This window comes from Tamandua tetradactyla, chromosome 10 (genome assembly GCF_023851605.1).
Source record: "Tamandua tetradactyla isolate mTamTet1 chromosome 10, mTamTet1.pri, whole genome shotgun sequence".
Lineage (NCBI taxonomy): Eukaryota > Metazoa > Chordata > Mammalia > Pilosa > Myrmecophagidae > Tamandua > Tamandua tetradactyla.
Genome location: NC_135336.1, coordinates 63,176,643 through 63,196,836, shown reverse-complemented (window position 1 = coordinate 63,196,836; position 20,194 = coordinate 63,176,643). Strand labels below are relative to the sequence as shown.

At 33.5% G+C, this 20,194-nt stretch overlaps 1 non-coding gene across 1 annotated transcript; it reads left to right on the top strand.

Moving 5' to 3' along the window:
* Window positions 1–19,309: 19,309 nt before the first annotated feature.
* Window positions 19,310–19,416, top strand: LOC143648966 (U6 spliceosomal RNA). Its single transcript, XR_013158859.1, has one exon. It is a non-coding gene; the product is annotated as a U6 spliceosomal RNA (small nuclear RNA).
* The last annotated feature ends 778 nt before the right edge of the window (window positions 19,417–20,194 follow it).

Genomic DNA, 20,194 nt, shown 5'->3' with positions numbered 1-20,194 from the left:
GGCATTTTCTTTAGATGGGTGGTGATAAAAAAATGCATCATGAAAGTTAATTTTATGCCAACAATGACAATAATGAGTCAGTAGAAGGGAAGAAATTGATAATTAAGGAGAAAATTGGCATACATTTAGGAGAAAGGCGGTTTTATTTTGCTTGTAAGTGGAATATTGAGTGAGATCCAGGATATACAGTTTTCTTTCAATGAAGTGACCACTTATTATTCCATTCTTGCAAAAATGAAGGTAGAATGTGTGATTTCAGGTATAGGAAGGTAAGTGAAATGACAGGACTATCAGAAGAAAGTGAAGGGTGAGATGGCTTTTGGGAGATGTGAAGAGATGGGAGATATAAAATCAAGATTCAGAAAGCAAATTAATAAATAAGAAATGTATGATTTTATGACAATGATGAGAGCCATCTGAGAGTTTCCATGATCATTTTGAAATATTCAACCCATTTGCATGATTGTCTGTAAGAAAATATAGCTACTTAAAAGGAGTAGATTAATGTATCAGAGGGGAGGAGAGAAAGTTAGTTAACTGCATTTTCAAAATATCTTGTAAAGTTCACACATATATATATATATATATATATATATATATATATATATATAATTTTAATACAAGTCTACCAGAGTAAACTAATAGAGAGTGTGGAAATGATTTTCTACATTTTTTCAGAAATCCTTGGTTTTTCCACAGGTTCATTTTTTTTCTTTCCCTTGAAAAACACTATTACCTTTTCTAAATCCTTAACATGTAATGATCTTCCATTTATAACCTGTTGCCAATTATCTGTCCCACAAAAGCGATCTGAACATGTGGTTAGTTCATAGATTAATGGCATTGCCCAACTGTTTTCCATTTCATCCAGTGCTAAATCTAGATTCCAAATACAAAAACAGTCTTGCATTGAATTACTCATTAATTGCTTAGTAAGGTGCCAACTTTACACTCTTACTGCTTCTTGACATTCCATAGGCCTTAGGATCTATTGACAATGGCATTTTATTATTATGCTTGCTTTCCATTTTAGAGTTGTTGCTGAATAGCTTCAGTGACACATTTCTAATTGGTTTCAGCTCCTTAAGTGTGGTTGGCTTCACATCCCACCCATCTGCTACTCCTGTTTTTATCTCTTCGTGTTCAGTTCTTGACCGTTTAGTATTCAAAATATAAAAGCTTTCAATTTGAGAAATGCCAAATTATTACTTACCACCATATAGATCTTTATCATTAAAACACGAAAACCATCCAACCAGTCAGCATTACTCTGTTCTGTGTTTTTGAATGACTGAGCATATATGGAGATTTAGATTTTAAAATTAAAATGGCACTAATTATTTATATCTCAAACCTCTAAAGAGTATTTAATATATATACTTTCTCTGAATGCCAAGCCTGTTAAGTGTAACTCCTATATGTATAATAGGATGAAGTTTAAACCATATAAAAGGATTGTTAGTTTGAACTGATGAACGTATTTTGTAAATGTAAGAAAATTTTTAATTTTCACATATTAAGTGATTAACTTTCTCCTTTGATGAAATTTTGCTTCTTATTCAAAATAATTCCTTCACAGTTATAAAATAGAAATGACCATAAATTTTTGACATTATTAGAGAATTCATTTACCTGGGAGTAAATTTAGAATAGAAATGTTCATTAGTTGCTTAACTGTTAAAATAACATCACCCATCATCTCAATAACACTTCTAAGAAAAGTCTTTGAATTTTAATATAGTTTATCCTCTGTCTGAACAACTCTATATCTATCTTACACTATCAGACACCTCTTTTTACTGACTTAGATAGAATGCAGAATAGCTGCCACTTTGGTAATCCTTTTACTGGGTAAAGCTCTTTATTGAAATTAGTATTGTCTCATTAGCTTAAAAAATGGATAATGTATTTATGTCTATATTACCTTTATTTGTAAAGCAAGTTAACATCAGCAAAAGTTTCAGCATAACAATTTTCTCAACTAATGAATTTTTCACCTTTTGCCTGGAAAAACTGCTATAGTTCTTTAATGCATTGATTGTTACATACTTTAATAGATTAGTCTTGTATATTTGTTACCTTATATGTATTACACTTCATGATCGCCTCTTAGTATTACAACTAGATATTTCATTTATTGTATTTTATAATATTTCAGCAGAAGTATTTGGTTTTTATTAAGAATTTGCTTTATTCAAGTATCACTGCACTGCATTATGGGAGATTTGAATATGAATCATGTAAAACAAGATGCTATCTAAGTTAGAATGCAATCAGACTTTGCATTCCACTGAATTTGTAAATACATCAGCTCTATCTCTTGCATTCTGATATTCCTTCTTTCCGTATCACCAGAATTATTCTACAATATCAAGTTTTTACACAGGATATTTTTTTCTTCAGTCATATGGGCCTTTTCTACAAGACGGGGCAACAATTGCTCTTTTTTTTTCTACAATTGATACTGTGCTCCAAATTTCCTATGATCTTTTTTACCACATTTGGTGTTTTCCACTATTGTTTTTTTATTTTTTTTCTTCCTTAACCATTAACTTGGAAAACCTCTGGAGACTTTGTAGTATGATTAACACTATACTATCTAAAACTCTTTATTTCTGCTGGGATGAATCATTTATATACATTTTTTTTATTCTTGTGCTTGGGTAAAATATTCTTTCCTGTCATCTAAGACATTAATTCTTTGGCTCATTAATAGTGTCACTGATTCATTCATTCACTCACAGATTCAAAGTGGATTAAACTATAGCAACATAAATTTAAAAATAATAAAAGATTAAAACAATGTCTATAACAAACCTTCAATGAAATCTCACTACTATATAATGTTTCTCTAACTCTAAGTAAGTCTTTAAAAATATTTTTATTGATAAAAGTTAACATACAAACATACATTCTTAACATACAAACATTCCATATATGGTACACAATCGATGGCTCACAATATCATCACATAGTTATATATTCATCACCATGATCATTTTTTTAACATTTGCATATAAGTAGGTCTTGCCTCTGCAATATCTGACTTGCAGTCACATTTATTCATATATTTCATAACTTCTTACCTCACTAGACCTTTGCATATAACTTTGCTAAATACTTTGGATACCTTACCAACTCATACTTGCATTAATACGTCAGCTACCTTTTTTCCCCCCATTTCAGTCTCTTTATTTTCTACCTCACCTCATTCCCTAACACAGCTGTTGAACATTTTCCTTTTTAAGTCCTATCTATTTGCTTATTTCTCTTACTGTTGCTTGAGGTCCTACACTGATTTTCCCTCTGCGTATCAAATGCAAATTCCTTTTCCACTTGATTTCATGACAACAGCTAGCTCTCTTTCTTATATCTTCATGTATATCCTCCCTAGCTTCATTTATACTACAAACCACCCCATTAGTTTAAATCAACAAATTACCTGCCTTATACCAACGCACATTTCATCCTTTCTTGCTCTTTTTCTGCTTCCAACTTAAATTTAACCACACTCTGAGGATATAATGTATAGGAATCACTTATTCTTCTAAATATAAAATGATAACAACTTGTAATATTGATCATTTAGTTTCTTCTTTTTTTTGTCTGCTGTTTCTTGACTCTTTCAATGAGCCAGCAGCACCCACTATTCCTTTGAAGAAAATAAAATTGCTATATAAGGAATACACAAAAAAAAAAGGAATATTCCAGATCACTTTTTTTTTTCTGGGTTATTTCTCAAGTATGCCTTTGAGAATAATAAGAAAAATAGCCATAGGAGTAGATACGTGTGGGAGGGAAGGGCAAGGAGACTTGTCACAGAGCGTACCGGGAGGTGGGATGAAGGGCACCTGAGCAGGGAAAAGCAAAGGAGATGAAGGGGGGTGCATGAGCACCATCTAATGCAGTGTCAGGGAGATATTTGTGAGTGGAACAGGGCATTTCATCTGTGCTGAGGGACAATTCTTTAGGTCACTGTTGGATAAGACAGCATTTGACAGGGAACCACATTTGGTGCATTAACCAAGAAACACGTCAAATCTTATAACTTTGCCTTTCTACCTGCATAATCCTCAGCAAAGTGCTCAACTCTTCTACACTTTACTATCCTTAAGTTTCAAATGGGAATTTGTGATAAGGATACCTACTTTTAGAGTTATTTTGAGAATTAATGTGATGATACATGTAATAATTTAGGATTTCTTAACATATAGCTTTCAATGGATGAAAGCAAGCTAAGGTTGCTTTGATATTAACTACATCTTTAAAAAACATTTTATCAACAAGTATTGACTGTGATTTCTAGTGTTCATTCATTTTAAATGTGGTTTCAAAGTCATATATTTTCCCAATGATCATCATATGGATGCATTCTCTTTTAAACAGTAGCTGTGTTTTAGCTACCATTTGTTCCACCATTTTAAGGCTTCTAATTCCCCCCTTTTAATCCAGAATTCAGCTACTTTTCTTTCCATTGCAATATGACAGGGACTTACCTTGAACCACGCCATGTAAAATACTATGGTCTTCTATGATTCTATAGAATGGGGAGACCATAGAAAGCTGCTTGACACTTTTAATTTGCATAAACCAAAAGGAAAGGGTGGAAAATAAACCTGGCTCCTGGTGATTGAAAACCAATTGATAAATGCTTCCTCCTTTACTCCCTGATATGTACATTTCTAAATAAAATATTCTGAAAAGCTCTTCAGATGGTGCCATAGAATCCAGCACGAATCAATGACAAGATTTTCCGACTCCCGTTGCTTTTCCCTCCTTGTTTCACTACTGTCCCCCCACCTTCCACAGTGATTCCCTCCTTCTGCTCCCTGGGATCATTGCCCACTACATGCACGCAAGCCTTGATTAGGTTTCAAGAAGATTTAAGCTAAGACAAGCTGCTAATTCTCTGCTTGGCTAGCTGAAACCACCATTTTTCCGACAGAAACTAATTTAGTTTGTACTGTGATATTAGCTCACACTTGTTCAAAAGATCCTTAAAGATGTGTTTAAACTGTTTCAGAAACTGGCATTTTGCTTGCAAGAAACATTTAATGTGCTTAAATTAAAAAATTCTGTTTTCAATGAGCACTGATAATGTTTTCAAAAGCATATATATATTTTATATATATATGCATATATGTATACATCTAAAGAGAGACAGAGAGAAAATCATATTATTATTTTCTAAGAACACATTTTTAAAGCCAGGAAACCACCTCTATGTGATTGTCATGCAACCTGTTAGCCAAGACCAGGCCACAGCTGTATAACCTCGAAAGTACCTCCAGATGCACCTCTGTTTACTGCCAAGAGAGGATCTAGAAACTGAGCCAGCCAGAGGTGACACCAAGGAGTTAGCAACCAGCTCTGATGCTTTGAATAGAACATACATTCACACTTTGGCATCTGGTTCCCACTTTCGCCAAATGTGCCTTGTTTGTATCCACAGCTGTTAAATGTGTTTGTTGAAAAGGGATAGACCAGGGAGAAGAAAGAGATTGGTGAGAGATATGCCAGCATCTGTGGGAGGCAGTGTCAAGCCAACATGCAATTTACTCACACATAATTATTTGCTTTAGAAATCTGGTGTCATTTATTAGAATGACTGTGGTTTGTGGCGAACATGAATCTCCTGTTATAGTTATCTTTATTCTTTATTGTAAGCTAAAAATTTATAATTGTGCTGAAATAATTAACACCCATAGAGTAAAAATATCTTCATTTACTTCAAGTAATATAAACTGACATTTTAGATTGAATTATTAAAAGGCAGGTGATTTACACTTTTCTCTAATCATACTTAAAATTTTTGCCTTTTCCGGACCTATTAAAAAATAAAGTGCCTTTCTGGTGGTATTCTTTTATATGAAAAGATTAACCATGGAAAAGTGGCAGAAAAGTATGTATAGAATTTAAACCTTTAGATGTGTGCATGCTTATTCCTACTCTGTTTTCTTTCTATAGTAGAAAATAGATTTTAAAATATGTTGAAAGCAAAAGGTCAATGAAATTTTGTATTAGAATTTTCTAATTGGCATAAAGGAAACTCACTGATTTTACAGTTCTTTTTTTCTTGTTAAGATAATTTAGAAAATAGCATACTTTTTCACAATTCATCATAGCTCATGAAAAAAGGTAAAGGTATGTATAAGCTGGACAAAATTTTCAAACAAGTGATATTCCTCTTATCAATTTTTTAAAAATTTCAAATAAAATTACAGATACTCCATATTAAAGAGCAAAATAAAATTAATCACAGTTGAGTAATTTGTATAGCTCTGTTATAATATCATAAAATATAGTTATTCACTTGTAAGTGAATTTCTGCTTATCATTTCAGATCAATGGTTGCTGTACGACTTTGAAGAATGCTTTTTCTTACTCTGAAGTACTGCATTATTTTGCATTACACATATCTATTTTAAGGTTTTATATTATTTTATTTGCACTATTCACATCTTCTAATTAAAGTGTTCGGATGAACTCAAATAATCACAGGGTTGGACCAATCAATGTATGAATCACTGTCTTTATTTTTACTTTTATTTTTTTAATGACTCGACCAATGGAAATTAGGACTTTAGGGAGACTTTTACAGTTGTAGAAGCAATCTTAGGGATTCAAACCACTTTTCATTCTCAGGAAATAGGCCTAAATAGTCTCAGAATCATAATCTTCCATCCTCAAATTTATGATCCATTCATTCCAAAATTTGATTCAATAGAGATGGAAAAAGAGATTCACTTCTTTGCTCATGAAAAAGGGAAAGCTTCCTGTTGATTCTGTGGTAAAAGAAATAGATATGCTCTTGTCATAGATTTCCTCTTTTATAAGTAAAGAATCTCTTATTATGAGAGGAAAGTTTCTAGTCCTCTTGAGACAATAAAAACTAATGATAAGAATCCTGGTGATTAAAAGAGCGAGTTTCTCTCCTCCTACGTCTTTTTTAGAAATAACACAAAAATGAGAACTCCAAACTGACACTCTATTTCAGTTATAAAGCAATCATCAGTACCTTAAGAAAGTTTATTTTGGGTAAGTAGTCTATGGTGTGCAGTATGGCATCCTATTTAATTACAAAATAATAGTTGAGGTTGGAGTAGATGCTCCTACTAGCTCTTGTTGAGGTCAACATGTTGCCAGTACTGTAGACAATGTTTTTGCTTTTCTAGTCCATTGTTATAGTTTGCTAGCTGCTGGAATACAACACACCAGAGATGGATTGGCTTTTAATAAAAAGAGATTTATTTCATTCTTCAGAGGAAAGGCAGCTAACTTTCAACTGAGGTTCTTTCTTATGTGAGAAAGTGCAGGGTGATCTGTGCTGGCTTTCTACCCAGGCCTCTGGGTTCCAACAACTTTCCCTGGAGTAATTCCTTTCTGCATCTCCGAAGGCCTGAGCTGAGCTGTGAGTGCTGAGATGAGGTATGCTGAGCTGCTTTTGGCTGTGCTGCATTGAGCTCTCTCATTTAAGAACCAGCCAATTAAATCAAACATCATTCATTGCAGCAGGCACTTCTCTTGACTGACTGCAGATGTAATGAGCAACAGATGAGGTTCACGTACCATTGTCTCATGTCCACAGCAATGTAACTAGGCACCTTCACTTGGCCAAGTTGACAACTGAATCTAACTACTACATCCATCTACCTCTTTTTGTTCTTTATCTTTTGTTTTCCCCCCTACGTTTAGACTATAAATTATCTCTTAATTATTCCTAATGATTTGAGAATGCTATTTTTAAAAAAAATTTATGGGGTAGTATGAAGACAATTAGTAATATTCAGAATCATACATGTATTGTGAAGTACATAAATATTATGTTAAACACAGAAGGGAAATTTGTTGTAGTTTAAATAGAAAATAAAATCAAGATTATGAATTTGAATGTTTCTAATTGCAGATAAGAAACCCAGAATAGATTGGTTTAAAGAATAGAAAATTTTACTGGTCATGACACCGAAAAGTTGACAGATTGGACATCAGGGCTCCAGTTCCCACTTTGAGAGGGCTCTCTATCCGTAATGGGTTGAATTGTGTCCCCCCTAAAAAACAGATTCATGTCTTAACCCATGGTCCTGTCTATGAATGTAACTTCATTTGGAAATAAAGACATACCTCAGAGATATTGTGGGTCAATTCCAGATAATCACAATAAAGTAAATTTTGCAATAAATCACACAGATGTTTTGATCTCCTAGTACAAATAAGTTACATTTACATTATGCTATAGTCTATTGCATACAATATCATAGGTCTAAAAATGTACATACCTTAAATTAAGAAATATTTTATGGCTAAAATATACTAACCATCATCTGAATCTTCAGCGAGTTGTAATCTATTTGCTGGTGGGGACATTTGCCTTGATTTTGATGGCTGCTGGATCAGGGTGGTAATTGCTGAAGGTTGTGGTGGCTATGGCATTTCTTAAAATAAGACAGCAATGAAATTTGCCACATTGTTTGGTGATTTGCATATCACTGAAGTCTTGAACATCTTGCAGTCATCTATGAGGGTTGGAACCAATTTCTTCCAAACTCTTGCTAATGTTGACATTTTGATCACTCCTTCCATGAATCACAAATGTCTTTAATGGAATCTGGAATGGTAAATTCTTTCCAGAAGATTTTAATTTATTTTTCTCAGGTCCATTAGAGTAACCACTATCTATGGCAGCTATAGCCTTATGAAATATATTTCTTAAATAATAGAACTTGAAGTTATAAGTCACTTTTTGATCCATAGGCTGCAGACTGGATGTTGTGCTAAGAGACGTGGAAACAGCTACTCACCTGATTGTGCATTTCTATCAGAGCTCTTGGATGACCAGGTGCATTGCAACCTGTACAATTTTGAAAAGAACCTTTTTTTTCCTGAGTAGGCCTCCACAGTGATCTTAAAATATTCAGTAAATTATGTTGTAAACAGATGTACTATCATTCAGGCTTTGTTTTTCCATTTATAGAGCACAAAGAACATAGATTTAGAATAAATATTAAGGGTCCTAGGATTTTTGGAATGATAATTAAGCATTGACTTTAACTTAAGCCACCTGCTGCATTAGTCTCTGACAACAGAGTCAGTCCTTTGAAGTTGTCAAGCCAGGCATTGACTTCTCCTTTCTAACTCACAAAGGCCTGTATGGCATCTTCTTCCAAGATAATGCTGTTTTTTTATTTTTTATTTTTTAATTTTTTTTTTACATGGGCAGGCACCAGGAATCGAACCCAGGTCCTCTGGCATGGCAGGCAAGTGTTCTTGCCTGCTGAGCCACCATGGCCCACCCAATGCTGTTTTGTCAATGTTGAAAATGTGTTGTTCAGTGTAGCCACTTTAATTGTTTATCTTAGCTGGGTCATCTGGATAACTTGCTGCAGCTTCTACATCAGCACTTGCTACTTCACCTTGCACTTCTATGTTATGGAGATGGCTCAGGATCCAACTTTTGCTAGCTTCAAATATTTCTTCTGTAGTTTCTACATCTCTTCCAGCCTTCATAGAATTGTAGAGCAGTGGACCTTGCTCTGGATTAGGTTTTGGTTTAAGGGAATGTTGTGGCTGATTTGCTCTCTTATCTAGATCACTAAATTTTTCTCCATATCAGCAGTAAGATTACTTTGCTTTATCATTAGTGTATTCTTTTTAAAAGGACTTAAATTTCCTTCAAGAAATTTTCTTTTGCATTCACAACTTGGCTGTTTGTTTCAAAAGGCCTAATGTTCAGTGTACCTTGACTTTCAAGATGTCTTCCTCATTAAGCTTAATAATTTCTAGACTTTAATTTAAAGTAAAAGACTTCCTTCCATTTGAACACTTACAAGCCATTAAATAGTTATTAACTGACTGTTCTAGTTTGCTAGCTGCCGGAATACAATATACCAGAAATGGAATGGCTTTTAGAAGGGGGAATTTAATGAGTTGCTAGTTTACAGTTCAAAGGCCAATTAAAGTAAGTCTATAGAAATGTCCAATCAAAGACATCCAGGGAAAGATACCTTGGTTCAAGAAGACCAATGAAGTTCAGAGTTTCTCTCTCAAGTGAGAAGGCACATGGCAAATACAGTCAGGGCTTCTCTCTCATCTGGAAGGGAACATGGTGAAAATGGCATCATCTGCTAGATTCTTCTTCTGGCTTCCTGTTCATGAAGCTCCCCGGGAGGCATTTTCCTTCTTCAGCTCCAAAGGTCGCTGACTGGTGGACTCTGCTTCTCCTGGCTATGTCATTCTGCTCTGCTCTCTCTGAATCTCCCTTCTTCCAAAATGTTTCCTCTTTTATAGTACTTCAGAAACTAATCAAGACCCACCCAAATGGGTGGAGACATGCTGTCTACTAATCCAGCTTAACAGCCACTCTTTATTTGATTACATCTCCAGGGGGATGACCTAATTACATACAGTGTTGAATAGGGATTATTTTGCTTTTACGAAATGGGATTTTGATTAAAACATGGCTTTTCTAGGGTCCATACGTCTTTTCAAACCAGCACACTGGCCTAATTTCAATATTGTTGTTTCTCTGCAAATAGGATGTCTGAGTAGTGAGAGAGATTGGGGATGGCCAGTTGGTAGAGCAGTCATAACACATGCAACTTTTATTAGGTTCACCTCTTATATGGGTGCAGTTCATGGCATCCCAAAATAATTAAAATAATAACATCAAAGTTAATTGATCATGATTACCATATAACAGATATAATAATAATGAGAAAATTTGAAATATTGTGAGAATTATCAAAATGTGATACAGATACATGAAATCAGAAGTATGGTGCCAGTAGACTTATTCAACACAGAGTTGCTGCAAGCCTTTATTTTGTAAAAAATGTGATAACTGTGAAGTACATTAAAGCACAGCATAAAAATACAAAGTATGCCTAGAGCATCTTTGGAGATATTAGTTTAAATGAGGCCAATCCTGATTAAGGTGGGCACTAATCCACTAATCTAGCATGAGTGATATCTTTGTAAAGAGAGGGGAACAGGACACACATGGACAAAGGTGAGAATGTCACGTGATTGGCTAAGGCAAAGAACACCATGGATTGCCAGAAAGCTAGCACCCAAGGCCAGGAAAGATGGATGGAACAGATTCTTCCTTACAGGCTTCAGAGAAAGCATACTCCTGCCAACACCTTGATTTCAGATTTTTGGTTTCCAGAATTGTGATACAATGAATTTATGTTTTTTTTTTTTTTTTTTAAGCTATCCCATTTGGGGTACTTTACTATGTAAAGCCTAGGAAAACAAAAAAGTAACTAAAGTTAGAAAAATAAGACAGTAACTAAGATTAGTTAGGAAACTTACTGTGCTGATTTGAAAAGTTTTTTGTACCTTAGAAAAGCCATGTTTTAATCCTAATCAACCTTGTGGGAGCAACGGCTCATTCTAATCCTTATTCAGTACTGTATGTTGGAAACTTCAAGTAGCTTATCTCCATGGAGATGTGACTCAATCAAGTGTAGGTATGAAATTTGATTAGGTGGAGACCCACCATTCCAGGTGAGTCTTGACTAGTTTACTGGAATCTTTTAAAAGAATAAGCACTTTAGAAAAAGCTAGCAAATAACATAGCCATGAGAAGTAGAGAGCCCACCAGCCAGTGACCTTTGGAGATGAAGAAGGAAAATGCTTCCTGGGAAGCTTAATGAAATAAGAGGCTTGAAGAGAAAGCTAGTAGATTTTGGCTCATGCCCTCCAACTGAGAGAAAAATGCTGAACACCATCAGCCTTCTTGAACCAAGGTATCTTTCCATAAATGCCTTAGATTGGACATTTCTACAGACCTGTTTTAATTGGGATATTTTCTCAGTCTTAAAGTTGTAAACTAGCAACCTATTAAATTCCTCTTTTTAAAAGCCATTCTGTTCCTGGTATATTGCATTCCGGCAGCTAGGAAACTGGAGCATTTACCCAAGAAACTAAGACACTAAGACATCACTTTTCATGATGGCAAAGTGGTGTCACCAGGTATAGGCTTCAAGCTTCCTCCTTCAAACTGAAAAGAAGGAAAAAATAATAATTTCCCCTAAGTTGGGAATGATAATTGTGAACCTTGCTCCTATTGGATCAAACTGAATTAATCATCATGCTAGGTGAAATGTCTGGAGTTGGTTAGCTCAGCTAATTGATTTAATCTGGATTACTGTTCATTCAGGATCTGACCATCATTGCAAAGCTGTTGTGATTGCAATGCTGGTCTAAACTGGCATACAGAAGAGCATCATTGCTACAGAACAGTGGTTGATTTTCCAAAATCTTGCTTACATTAAGAAGGGATATGCATACTGGGTAAGCAATCCTTCTTAACTTTTCCAACAAAGGGGGTGGGGGCAGAAGATGGGCTCTTGTTGTTTCAGTTCCCTAGCTCCTAGAACAAATACCAACAATGGGTTGATTTAACAACAGGAATTTATTGGCTTTTACTTTTAGAGGCTTGCCTCCTCCAGTGGTAATCTCCCAGCTGGCTAGCATTCTTGGGGTTCCTTGGCTTTTCTGTTACATGGTAATGCACAAGGCTGCGCCATGTTCTTTCTCTTCCTAATTCTGCTGACTTCAGCTTCTTGTTGCTCCTTCCTTGTATTTCCCTCCATATCCAATTTACTTTGCCTCCAAGGGCTTCAGCTATATTGGATTAAGGCCAACCTTCATTCACTTAGGGCGCACTTTAACTAATGCCATCTGTGAAGATCCTATTTACAAGTGAGATCACATCCCCAGGACCAGGAACTGGAGCCTGAGCATACCTTCTGTGGGGACATGAATCAATTCCCCAAAATAAGTCTCACTAAATGAGACTTTTGGGGAACTTACGTAGTTACCTTGTATCCATATTATAATAATTAATATAATTTTCACATTCAACTTAAAACCATGAGGCATTTTATGTCTACTTTACTTTTGTGGGTTTTTAAATTATCATTTATATTTTGTAAGCATTTACTCAAAAAAAAATAATTACTTGATTTTTGCTAAAAAAAAAAAAATACCAGACAAAACTCCTATTTAGATAACAATAAACATCTACTAGCTTTTTAAAATTATTCTCATACACAACAGAAATTCAGGCTTTTATATAACATATATATATCTACCATATATACATATAAATAAACATACATGCACACATATATATGTATACACAGGCATATAAATGTTAATGAAGTTTTACCAGTGAAAGGAAACACGAACAAATGACTCCATTTAGTTTTGTTATCTTCAATGAGTGTCACTACCTATTATGCAAATAAAAATATATATAATTAAGGGACTATATATTTTAGAAATATTAAATGTTCCTTGTGAGACCCCTACCTCTGTTTTCTATACAGTTCTAGTTGCTAGGATCATACATCTGGAACATTTATTATTGAGGACAGGGTCAGAGCTGTCAGATTTGAAGCGTATAAAGTCTTAACTGCCACAAATAATGTCAACCAAAATTATTATTTCCATTTCAACACAGATTATAGGACAGAAAGACATAAATGAAAATTAAAAAATAATTTCAGCACATATTTCAGAAGGTGCCTTTTCATGTAGAGAATACTAAATGCTAAGAAGAGCCTGTGGGCAGAGTTGTGGAGGCGAAAAAGCAGGAGTGCCATTCAAGAAGCAATTAGATGCCATCCTTGAGGAAATGGAATACTAAAAAGGATTTGCCTTGATGGGCAAAATGACCTTTATTCTCTTTCCAAAAATCTCTCATGTTCTTATAATTCTAGTTGGGAAATATTTCAGCAATTTGGCCTCCAGCAATGTCAATTCTCACTTGAATTATTCACCTTACCAGTTCAGTGCTGAGGGAGAACCTTTCTCATAGTACTACAAAGATTGCACGTTGACCAAACACAATTCCCGATGCTGTTGTTCCTAGGCATTCCATTCATACGGGTGATTTACATTGACTACGGTTATGTTTTTTACTACATAGAGAGCAAAACCCAATGTGATTGTACTCTGCCCCAAAGAAGAAAAGAGGGACTTAACGAATTTCATTAATCGTAGAGAGCATGAGTATTAAGATATTTTCTTGGCAAAGTTATTTCAAAATATAGCAGGCTCTAATAATATGTGGCCTATATAAATCTGTCTGTTTCTTAATTATTTTCAGAAATATTAATGGGCTATGTCCAACTGTAGACATTTTATTTTAATACAACATTAATGAGAATAAAAAGAAGAAGATGGGACCTAAAGAGGGATTATTTATTTTACAGTTGATATAAAAACAAATATATTCAAAACAACACAGTTAGAAAGCTAGCAGTTGATACTAAAAGAACGTAATATAGAAAATATACTTGGTACATTTTAGTAAGTTGGGGAAATGAACTATTTACTTTTTATATATTTTCAATGGATTTGGATGAACATAGAATTCTTGAAAACTCAGGATATTGTGAGAACTACATTTCTTCCTATTGTGTTCTTAAAGTGATACTCAGTGGAAGAAAAAGATCCTGTTTCTATCTGTCATCTAAATGGACTCCTAGATTTCCCTCTGTGTATCATAAATCAGAATTTGGTGGTGAACTGAGTGTCAAGAGCATACTTTCAAAAGCTAATGGAAGGTCATATGAATTGGACAGTTCAAAGCACAAAAAGAAACTAGAGGCTTGAAAAATGTTAGATATATTTAAAAATATTTTTAAAAAACTAAGTATTTTATGAGTCATTGCCAAAGATAAAAGTTATATCAATTTTGTTTAGACACATCTTCCTTATAATACAAATTATTTTCATAATAGAAGAAAATACTCTGATGTTACTCTAATTGGGCATTGTGCTATTTAAATGATAACATTTACAAAATAATCCATGTTATTAAATCATAGGTGAAATATTATGTGGAATAATATGGTCTTTGGAATAGGTCACATAACCTTTTAAATTGCACAAACATAGCTATATAAGGGTTCAAACTGAACTCTCAGTTGCTGAAAGGATTACTGCCCATTTGGAAAATTTTATTTTTTCTCATTTCTCTCTTCCCCCTTTTGGTCAAGAAGGTTCTTTCAATCCCATGATGCTGAGTTCCAGCCCATTCTTGGGAGTCCTGTTCCTCATTGCAGAGAGATTTACACTCCTTGGAGTCATGTCCAATGTAAGGGGGAAGGCAGTGGGTTTACCTGCCGAGTTGGCTTAGAAAGACAGACCACATCTGAGCAACAGAAGAAGTTCTCTGGGGGTGACCCTTTGGCATAATTATAAGTAGGCTTATTTTCTCCTTTACAGGAATGAGTTTCATAGAGGCAAATGCAAAGATTAAGGGCTTAGCCTATTGAATTGGTTGTCCCCAGTGCTCGTGAGAATATCAGTAATTCCCCAGATGGGGGAAGTTTAATATTTCCTCCTTCCTCTCCAGTCCCCCAAGGAGACTTTGCAAAATGTTTCTTTTTTTTTATTCTCTGCCTGAATTACTCTAAGATGCATCAGGGCATTACACTAGCCTGTACAAACCAACAAGATCTCATGCCTTATTCAAGATTCCATGTACTTATGGTATCTAAATAAGCTGAATGTGGTCATTTTTATGGTGTTTTTTGATATTTGAAAATAGCTAAAATTATTCAGAACTTAAAAAAAATTATTTAATTTTTATACCTCAATGAAATGTGTTTCAAAGATGCATTACTGTACCTTTAAAGTCATAGCCCTTAACTAGTTATAGGTCTGTTTGAGAGTCAGAAGAAAAACAGTGGAAATACCACTAACAGTCCACCTAACAAATCCCCAAGTATATATATTGGTTACTGTTGCAAATATGCAAATAAATCAGAAACTCATGTCTCTTGAGGCATCTGTGAACTCAGGGAAAAGTGATATACACAGTTACAGTTTTCTAAAACAAGTGATTGGTGTAGCTCATCTTTTAGTTAATTTCCTTATAAATTCTTGGCTTTGAAGTTGTCTCCTCTTTTGGAATAAAAGGAGTAACATGCAAAAGACCACACAAAAAAGCTCAAACATAAAGCATAAGAAAGACCTAAATCATAAAAATAAATGTGTCAGGGTGATTTACGATTTCAATTATTAATATTTAAACAATTACCTTAAAGCCACTAATGTAAGAACAATTTAATTGTGGATTTATGCTAGTGATGATTTGTGATTGGTGATGCAAACATCAAAATGAACTATGGCCCTTTTTCTGAAATCTATACATTCAATCCAATTTACCATACATAGCGTAAATCCAGAGGTTGAATTCAAGCATTTGCATACTTAAACAGCGGTATAGATGATTATGGTGTGCAAAACTGTATAAGAACATTGATTTAGGCTATAAAATCAAGCCAACATCAAAATTTAGCTATCTCATTAGTCACATATAATAGTAATCCAAGTAAACAGTTTTCTGTCTTGGATAATGCATCACTGCATGTGAGAGAAAGTCTCTAGATAGATACAGTGATAAAGAACTCTTAGTTTGCATTCTATATTTTACTGTTAAACAGGAGAAAAAATACTGCAGTGGCATTTCTGTGAATATGCTACCTTCTTTAAGACACTTTGATGCTAGCAGACTTGCTCTAGAGACTCCAGTTGGCTTCATGAAGTAAGATACTGTACTAAAATAGCCCCTATGTCAAGGAAGCGAGGGCAACAATTGGAAACTGCAAGAGACCTCTAGGCATTGTAGGTGTCTCTAGGAGTTGAGGGTGGCCTCCAGTTTTTTTCAGCAGAAAGCAGAAGCTCCCAGGATTACAACCACAAGAAAATGATGTCTACCAACAATCTGGGGTACTTTATCCCTAGACAAACCTCCAAATGAAAAGTCAGTTTTTAATTTTGATGAAGGCAAGCTTATCAATGTTGTCCTTTATGAATCACATATTTGTGTCACCTTTAATAAATCGTTCCTCTTGAAAACCAAAAATACTTATCCTATATTTTCCTCTAGTAATCAGATAGCTCTAGGTCTTACATACAAGTCTGTTGTCCATTCTAAGTTATTGTTTTTGCATGATGAGAGGTTAGGGTCTAAGTTCATTTTATTGTTCATTTACTCATTTTTTTAAAAGTTTATGTATGTATATATGCATATATATGTATTTTATTTTCATGTGGATATCCCAGTTGTTCCTCCAATGTTGTTTGAAAAGACTACCCTTTCTCCATTGAATTATTTAGCACTTTTGTCAAAACATTTATTACATTCAAGAGGGTGTATTTCTGAACTTTCTATTAATTTCCAGTGATCTAGATGTCTATTCTTGTGCAACTCTACATGTTTTAAATTATTGTAGTTTTATTGTAAACTTTGAAATAAGGGAGTTTTCCAATTTTTTTCCTAATGCTATTGTATATGTTTGAAACCTTTGCACTTCCAAATAAGTATTATCAACTTCTCAATTTGTAAAATAAGGCTGATGGTAATTTCACAGGGATTATATTGAAACTTTAGATTAATTTGGGAATAATTGCTATATTACCAATATGTATTATTCCCATCAGTGAATATAATATACTTCTCCTTATATTTATAGAGATCTTTAATTTCTCTCAATGATGTTTTGTATTTTTCAGGGTACAAGTTTCACATATTTCATTATTCAATGTGAATATGAATTCAATTAATTTAGTAATTTTATTGGAATTAGTTTTGCTAAAATATTGAACATTTCATTTTGATCTTATATCCTGCAACCTTGCTAACCTGTCTTATGAATTCTGGTAGTTTTTCTTTCTTCCCATTAATAAATTCTTTTAGACTTTCTAAATAAAAGAACGTTCACCTGGGAAGAAAGAGATTTTTATTTCTTCTTTCCCAATCATCTGCATGCCTTTAATTCTTTTTCTTATATTATTACCCTGGCTAAAACATCCAATGCAATATTTAATAGAGGTGATATGAGAGGATTTCCATGCCTTCTTTCCAATATCAAGGGGGAAACATTCAAAGTACAGTGTTAGCTGTGATTTTTTTTCTTGCAAATAGCTTTTATCTGATTGAGGAAGTTTACTTCCATACCTAGTTCAATGAGAAATTCACTCTTGAGTGAACGTGTTTTCAATTTTTCAAATGCTTTTTTCTGTATCTTACTGAAAATCTATTTTCTCTTATTACTATGCAGCATTATATTAATTGTTTTCTAAATGTTAAACAAGCTTGCCTTTGTATGATTTATCCTGTTTGATCATGCTGTATAGAATTACTTGTATTTATTGCTAAGCACTTTTTTTTTTTTTTTGGCATGGGCAGACACCAGGAATTGAACCCAGGTTCCAGCATGCCAGGCAAGAACTCTGCCTGCTAAACCACCATGGCCCACACAAGCACTTCTTTTTAATTGCCCAATTTATCCCTATGAGTAATATGTCCAGATAACTTAAGATTTAGATTTTCTGTTTTCCAAATGGTGAGAACAAGTTCATTTGATTGAGAATAAAAGTTAAAAGCAAACAAATAAGCAAGTTTTTCAGGCATCATAAATAATGTGTTCAATAAAATGTACCGATACTCAAAAAGAAGAAAATATAACATTTAAACACTGAAATGTAAAGGATCAATTTTAACAAGTAAAATTTAATATTTTATCCTACTTGTGTGTATAGTATCTATACTATTTGATAGATTGATATTTTGTACAAATATCTTTTATATATATAAATGAAACTTCTGCATTCTAAAATAGATAATCACAGATTAGTTCAAACACTATCTAGTGGGTTGTTAGCAATAGAAGATATACTTAAAATAAATAACTAATAGCGAAACTTAAAAGTTAAGTGCAAAAAACAAAGGCTTATCAGGAAATACTAATACAAATAGGGTAGAGGCATTTTCACAAAACAAAAAGCATTTAAACCCACAGGATAATTTTGACTTTGTGAATCACTTTGCTTACAAAATATTATGGAAATAATCCTAAGACTTTCAACTCCTCTTCATAATTTATCTATTCTTCAAGATTCAAATAGCTAATAGTTTTGTCCTTAAATCTCTGAAAATGTTGAACAAACACTCTTGCAGCGTTCAGCTTTACTTCCTAATGAGAACTTTTTCACAGGATAATTTTTGTTTGCACTTTGACTTTCCCTTAATTTCTCTGCAAATACCTATAATTGTTTTCATTTCTAGCAATACAGACCTTAAGTTTCACTTTGATAATGTTCCATTTTATTATTTTATTAAAATAATTCATGCATGAATTTTCTGTAATGGACAAAATACATAAATGTACTAGTGAGCAGTGACTGGAAAAATTTCCACTGTTTATTTTTTATAATATGTTCTAGTAAAAAAAGAGAATAAACATTTTTAAAAGTACCAATTTCTAGTTATCAGAAATTAGAAAAGGTGCTCACTTTGGCAGCACATATACTAAAATTGGAATGATACACAGAAGATTAGCATGGCCCCTATGCAAGGATAACATGAAAATTCATGAAGTGCTCCATATTAAAAAAAAAAAAAATAGAAAAGTTTAGTCATACACATTTTTCTGGCAGAGTTACCCAAAATTACGGTCATGAGAAAGGACAAAACAGGATTTGCTGCAATGGCTGTTGGTCTAACTTTATTTTGAAATTTTCCAACATACACACAATATAAAAGAATTTTATAATGAACCATTTATAAATTCAACCATTAAAATATCACCATACTTGCTTTATCACATCTTATCAACCTAAACATTCCTCTATTGATCCAGCAGTCTATCTTATTTTCTGAAGAATTTATATTTATTACAGATATCAGTATACATTTCACTAAATTATTCATCATGCATATCATTAACTAGAATTCAGTATTTGTTTATGTTTTATTTCTGGAGAAAATTTATCATAAAATGAAATGAAAATATCAAGAAACTGTCACTAAGTTTTGAAAAATTTATAAACCTATGTAAACTCAATTCTGTATGGAGACATAGAACTTTACCTTTACCCCAAAAGTTCCCTTTTCCCTTTACCAGCCAGTCTCTGCCTAACCCCAGTCTACAGAGACAATGACTCTTCTGATTTTTTCATCAATAGATTAGTTTGTTTTTTTAAATTTCTATTCTAACATTTTATGACAAAATGTTGCTGTTTTCAAGATTCATAAATTGATAGTCCAAAGACGGAAGTATTGTTTCTGATACTTTAGTGTGAAAAACTAAAAATAGTACAATTAAACACAAGTAGACTATGTATCAATTTGTTTCTTCTAGTTGAAAGGACAGAGATAATAGAGACAATT